Here is a 7,522-nt window from a genome sequence, read left to right on the forward strand (position 1 = left end):
GGCTAGTTTTTTGTACTTTTTAGTAGAGACGGGGTTTCACCATATTAGCCAGGATGGTCTCGATCTCCTGACCTTGTGATCCGCACATCTCGGCCTCCCAAAGTGCTGGGATTACAGGCTTGAGCCACCGCGCCCGGCCAAGTCACATTTTCTTTTTCATCTGTTCACTGGGTTCACAAAACCTTCATCATAGGATTGTTACTAATTTTAATGAGACAGTTCATATAAAGTGGTCAGTAGTCAATAAGTGATGACTATTATTGTTAATAATAAGTAGGAGATATAAACTTTATTCTTAATTACATTGAAATCCAATTGGGGAAGTAAGAACTATATATTGAACTTATTTAAGAAATAGTAATAGTTACCAATTATTAAATATTAAATGTGTAAATATAGTAAATATTTAAGTAATGATATTTAATTATGTATGCTAGATATTGGGATAGCATTACACAAACATCTCATTTAATTCTAACAATAAACCTATAAGAAGACATTATTTATCCTCATTTATTTGGACAATGAAACTGAAGCTGGAAGAGGGTAAATTCCTTGTTCAAGATGTCTTACTAATGAGACAGCCAGGTGGAAGGGGGTCCTTGGAGAAACTCCAACCAGCCTGTCCACTGAAGTGGAGCCTCAGTTTTACAGCACGGAGAAGGCTGGCCCCTCCTCTTCCTGCCTGGAACCTAGGACTCAAGCTATGGCGGGTAAGCGCTCTAGCAGGGACTCTGGCCTAGTGGGACTCCCTGTTTCTCCTTTTCTTTCTTTTCATCCAATCAAATCCTGTCTTACTCACCATTCAAATTGTCTGCGAGCCAAAATTTCCATGGACGTGAGACAAAGAACCCCGTCTTTAACTGAATTAAGGAAAAGTCCTGCCACGTTTTTGGCGCACAACATGGGGGCTGGAGAAGCGGTGAGGGAAATGGGGACTCAAAACTTCTCACTGTTGCTTCTAAGCCTTTTCATCCTCGGACTTCCGAGGGTTCAGGAAACCGTGACCCCAACCCCCATAGCTGCCAAGCCTTTTCATGGCCTTTTCCTTCCTTTTTGGGGATCCACCCGTGAGCAGCAGCTCCCGCCGTTCCCCACTTGCTGCTCGGGCTGGGACGCATAACCCAAGGGTCCTGCACAGCCGGCTGGCTGGTTCCCAGGTACTCGAGGCTGCCGCAGCCTTCCTCTTCCATGGCCAAGGGGTTTAACTCTATTGGACAGTAAACTTAAGCTTAAACTCATCTCCCTGGAGGAACCATTTGCGTAAGAATAAGAGGTTCTTCCCCATGCACTTTTAAACTGTTTTTCTTTCCCCTTCTGAACCCTGTCAGCAAGTTAACTTTTAAAGTTTTTTTTTTTTTCTTTCTAGAAGATTTCGTTTTGTTTCATTTTGTTTTGAGACGGAGTCTTACCTGTCTCCAGGCTGGAGTGCAATGGCGCCATTTCAGCTCACTGCAACATCTACCTCCCGGGTTCAAGCGATTCTTCTGCCTCAGCCTCCTGAGTAGCTGGGACTATAGGCGCGTGCCACCAGCCTTGGCTAATTTTTTTGTGTGCGTGCCACCAACCCTGGCTAATTTTTTTTGTATTTTTAGTAGACACTGGGTTTCACTGCGTTAGCCAGGATGGTCTCCATTTTCTGACCTCGTCATCTGCCCGCCTCAGCCTCCCAAAGTGCTGGGATTACAGGCGTGAGCCAATACGCACTGCCTAGAAGGTGTTTTACTAGGCCGGGACCACCTCACCCCCCACCCAGCTAGCACTGTTTATATTTTCTGCAAAGTTTTGGTTGTGAAATCAAGCCTCCATCTTGTTTTACACCCTGAGGGTACGGCTTGTAACTCCGGTGGTAAGGCTTTGTTTAGCAATCCTGCTGGAGGGGATGAGCCCTCTCAGGTTCAATGTCGGCATGTTTTCCTGGCCCTGTCTCTTAAAGGGCCCCACCCAGTGACTGGGTTTTCTTCTGCCTGTACGTGTGTGTACTGTGTGTGATGTCTCTAAAAACAGCGCTGAATAATTTAGCCAGAAGAAAAGCTCTGGGATCAAGTATTTTGTTAAGGGAAGTTAAAAGCTATGCTACCTTTCATTTCACGTGACTGTAACTTTAACCTTTGAGAAATAAAAACAGCCCTGAAGACTTGGTAAAATGCAGGTCAGATGCTAGGTTGCCTAAGTGTTTTGAGGCTACAAACTGCTCTTCAGGTTTTGAGAACTATTTGACTTTCTGGCTTCACTACTGGTAAGGTCCGGGGGCATATGAACTAACCACACCCTTAACTAAGAAGGCAAACCTTGGCTCCACTTAGCACACAATTAAAGCAATTTACCAAGTTTTACTTACCTTAAAGTTAAAACTTGCGAAAATTACCGTTATAACTCCTAGTTAAAATTGAAACTACTGAAAATAGATTTACATGCAAGGGGTATAAGAACAGTAAAATGTGTTTTATAGTAAAAGGTTATGAGGAGGCATGGAAATGTAAACGTTGGCCTAGGGTTAAAGGATTGTTTTGAGTTAGACCGGAAAAGCTGAAGGTTCAAAGAAGTGGTAGAAAAATTGTGGAAATTAGTCTTGCAGAAGAGGTTCTGTGTGTGCACATATTGACTAAATTCGAAGGGGATTTATTTATTTATTTATTTATTTATTTTTTGAGACGGAGTCTCGCTCTGTCGCCCGGGCTGGAGTGCAGTGGCCGGATCTCAGCTCACTGCAAGCTCCGCCTCCCGGGTTCCCGCCTTCTCCTGCCTCAGCCTCCCGAGTAGCTGGGACTACAGACGCCCGCCACCTCGCCCGGCTAGCTTTTTGTATTTTTTAGTAGAGACGGGGTTTCACCGTGTTAGCCAGGATAGTCTCGATCTCCTGACCTCGTGATCCGCCCGTCTCGGCCTCCCAAAGTGCTGGGATTACAGGCTTGAGCCACCGCGCCCGGCCCGAAGGGGATTTAAAAGATTTTTGCTTCTTTAAAATTTCTGAGTAATTGTTTTGGCAAAATAAGTAATGTATGGTGATCTGGAATTCTGTTTCATAATATCAAGTGTTTTAAACCTCCAACATATTTGGCAGCTTTCCCAAAATCAAACTTCCATTTCAAAATGGTCTTCCCTGGAACCTGGCTTTTTTGCATACTTCAGAGAGCTGGTGAAGTGTCCAGAAAAGAGAGGTAAACAGGATTGACATGTTTAGATACATGGGATTTCCAGAAAAGAGAGGTAAACAGGATTGACATGTTTAGATACATGGGATTGCCAAAATGATGTTCAATCTTCTTTAGGTATTTTTTTGTGAATAATGCTAATGTATGTTCCAAAATTGTATGGAATTTATAAAATTCTAATGGCTAAGTATATGCCATCAATAATAATTAGGGTTGTTAAGTTATTGTAAACCACAGAGATAATCAAACTTCTTTGTCAATTGTTTTTCTAACTGTAACTACCCTGGACAGTATGCTGTTCGTAGACAATTGTTATCTTATTTTAATCCTTTTCAAAGATGTTTTATAATGAGCTATGGAACTTTTAACAGGTGCTCTCAAATACAGGCTTCTGATAACTTTAGAGACTGTAACATTGGAATAAAGGAAAATGTATAGGACACAAAGAGCTGAAAAGCTCATGAATATCAAGCAAAACACGAATTAACTAAATGGACTGAACTCGGAAAGCTGAAGCAGTATTTCTGACTTTTGCTTGGAATATTGCTGATCCGTGTTTTGTTTTTCAGAGTCAAGGAAACTGATTTTTGAACTGATTACCGCTTTAATAATTAAGTAAGGTATATACTAATGTGATCAAAATTTGGAGTATATTTGTTTCTCTTTGCGTGATTCCTCTAAAATATCTGTGAGTATTCTTTTTTTTTGAGATAGAATCTTGCTCTGTCGCCCAGGCTGGAGTACAGTGGCACTATCTGGGTTCACTGTAGCCTCTGCCTGCTGGGTTCCAGTGATTCATCTGCTTCAGCCTCGTGGGTAGGTGGGATTACAGGTACACGCCACCATGCCCAGCTAATTTTTGTATTTTTAGTAGAGACAGGATTTGCCCTGTTGGCCAGGTTGGTCTCGAACTCCTGACCTCAGGTGATCTGGCCTCCTCAGCCTCCCAAAGTGCTGGGATTATAGGCGTGAGCCACCATCTCTAGCCTCTGTGCATATTCTTATGGCAATATAGTTGTTTGCATCAGTGCAGTAAGAATCCATTTTTGTTTTGCAACAGGACACATTGGAGAAAGTGGTTATTTTACCAAGGCTTTGACTGGAAGGCTTTACCAAGGCTTTGCTTCCCTTTAAGGAGTCAAGCTCGACTCACAGAGCCAATAAAAGCTCATAGGACTGAGTTGTTTAAATAGACTTTAGTCTATTTAACTAAAGTTAATGGGGAAACTGGCCTCATACCCTTGTCTACGCAGTCCTGAACATGGTTCCTGACTATGGTCCATAAAGAATGTCACTTTCTAACAGGTGCAGGAGCTCCAGTTTATCTTGGGGCCTTAGGAGGAGAAGATCACCCAACTCACTGGTATTCAAGGATGCAAACCCTTGGCTGGGCTGGGCTTTCAAAGGTCTTATAAGTGATTCCTTGTGGAACACATTTCCATCAAAGCCAATCCAAAAGACTTATATAGAAATAATTATTCTTGCTGTACTTTATGCAAATAATCAGGTCAAATATAAGACTAAAGTCTATTAAACAACTCAATCCTAGGATCATTTGTTTCTTAACAAAAATGAGGACTGGAGAGAGATAAATCATGTTTAAAAACGTATCATATAGTTGTCATTAAATTCTAAACCCACTAGTTTTTAAGTTTTTTCCGGCATTTCAGACTAACCCTGCTTGTTCCTGTGAACCTACCAAGAATCTCTGGCTGCAGCTCAGAAAGAACAAAAGGGATGGATAATGTAGAAATCTGGATCAATATTTTAGTTCTGAGCAGTTATCCTGCAAAGCCTGCCATGTGATGGAATAAATAGGGAATAAATAGGATTCCCTATTAGGGAATAAATAGGGAATAAATAGGATGCCCATCATGCGAAGGTTTCCTTTTTGGGAAAGTAAGACCAAAGGAGCTAACCAAAGCCAAGCACCATACACCCAAATCCTAGCAAGCATAACTGTAGCTACCAGTTAGCTGGTGTGTCATAAGACATCCTTTCCTCTCCCTTTTGGAGGAGGACTCAGTTCCATGGTTTCACCTTAGCATTTGGCTTATAAGGAGTTCATGCAATCCCCACCCAGAGACACATTTTTGTCCCAGAGTCAATTCCAAGCTTCGGGTCAAAGCCCTAGAAAGAAAACTGGATCTCAGAAATCCACAGGAAGACGGCAACAGAGGTTAAAAGGCACAGCACAGGTGAGCGTGGTTGAAAGAATTTCGAAAAAAATAATTGACCACTATTGGTTTAGAAAACCCTCCTCCTTAGAGGAGTTTTTGCAAAGGAACCTTTGGAGAAGCAGTTATTCCAGAATGTGGGAAAGATTCTTCCATTTTGGTGCACACTTTGTTAACAATTAGACATTTTATCCTAAATGTATTAACTTAGAGATTCCATTTACAAAAGAAATCACATATTTTTGGATCTGATAGTAAAGGAGAAATCGACGATCATGCTAATAATGACCAAAATATCTGGCAATTACAACTTTTTGTTTATTATGTACAATATTATCATGTATGTGAAAGTCTTAGGAATTATTCAGTTCAACTAGAAAAAAATTATATGAGGCAAATGAAGAATATAGTCATTTAATATTATTATGCATATTAAATGTAATATTAAACAGGAAATATTGGTGACAAGTTTTGATTCTCCTGTGCCAATCCTTTTTCCTCCCATTAAGCGTATGTATCCCCTAGTGCATGGTACTGTGCTTCTCTATTAACTCCCATACTTATATCCCTGAGGAAGTCATCTGTCCATACGGTTTACATTTTGTCAATATCTATAAAATCATTTGTTGAGATTTTTATTATGATTGTGTTGAATCTGTAGATTAAGCTGGGAAGAACTGACATCTTGACAATATTGAGTCTTCCTGTCTATGAACATGAAGTATCTCTTTATTTCTTCTTTGATGTCTCTTATCACTGTTTTATAGTTTTCCTCATAGATGTTGAACATGCTTTGTTATGTTTATACCTGAATATTTCATTTTTTAGCTGCTAATGTAAATGGTAATGTATATTTAATTTTAAAGTTCGCTTTTTCATTGCTGGTATATAGGAATGTGATTGACTTTGGTATATTAACTTTGTATCCTGCAACCTGCTATCATCGTTTATTAAATCCAGGAGGGTTTTTTTTTGTTTTTTGGTTTTTTTTGTCAGTTATCTCAGGTTTCCTAAATAATCATGTCATCTGCAAAAACAGCGTTATTTCCTCCTCAATATGTAATACTTTTTCTCAGTGGTTTATCTATAATTTGCAATATACATTTAAAACTAATCAAAGATAACTTTCAAATAACACTATATTGCTTCACAGGTAGTGGAAGTATCTTATAACAAAACATTCCTAATTCTTCCCTGTCATCCTGTGTGTATCATTGCTGTCATTCCTTTCACGATATGTAAGGTACAAGTATTTATATCTATAGGCATACATAATCTAATACACTGTGGCAATTATTTTGAACCAAGTATTATCTGTTAAATCAATTAATAATAAGAAAAATATAAATTTCAATTTTACCCTTACATATTACTTCTCTTATGTTCTTCCTTTCTGTAAATCCACATTTCTGATCTATGTCAGTCTCCCTTTCTCTGAAGACATTTCTTTTAACATTTCTTTCTGGGCAAGTTACTGGCAACAAATTCAGTCAATTTTTGTTTGCCTGAGAAAGTCTATTTCTCCTTTACTTTTTAATGATAATTTTTCAAAGTACAGAATACATAAGGTTATTTTCTTTCAACATTTCAAATAATTCAGTCTACTTTCTTATTGTTGGCATGGTTTCTGAGAAGATGTAATTTTTATCTTTCCTACTTGATAAATAAGTTGTTTTTTTGTCTTTGATGGTCTGTAGTTTCAGAATGATATGCCTAGGTGCTGTTTTCTGGTCTTTCTTTCCGTTCCTTCCTTCCTTTACTTAGCCTGCTTGGTGTTCTCTGAGATTTCTGGATTTGTAGTTTGCTGTTTGACCTTAATTTGGGGGACATTCTCACTCCTTACTGTTTCACATATATATTCTGTTCATTTCTCTGTTCCTACTTCTGCTTGTATTTTCATTACACGTGTGTTACACCTTTTGTAGTTGTCCCACAGTTCTTAGATATTCTGTTCTTTTTTTTCAGACATTTTCCTTTTGGCTGTTCAGTTTTGGATTTTTTTTTTTTCAGAGCGCCTCAAGCCTAGAGATCTTTTCCCACTGTGTGCAGTCTGTAAATAAGCCCATCAAAGGCTGGGCGTGGTGGCTTACGCCTGTAATCCCAGCACTTTGGGAGGCCGAGGCAGGCGGATCACGAGGTCAGGAAATCGAGACAATCCTGGCTAACACAATGACACTCTGCCTGTAATCC

The sequence above is a fragment of the Colobus angolensis genome, unplaced genomic scaffold, assembly GCF_000951035.1.
Source record: "Colobus angolensis palliatus isolate OR3802 unplaced genomic scaffold, Cang.pa_1.0 Scaffold229, whole genome shotgun sequence".
In the NCBI taxonomy this organism is placed as follows: Eukaryota; Metazoa; Chordata; class Mammalia; order Primates; family Cercopithecidae; genus Colobus; species Colobus angolensis.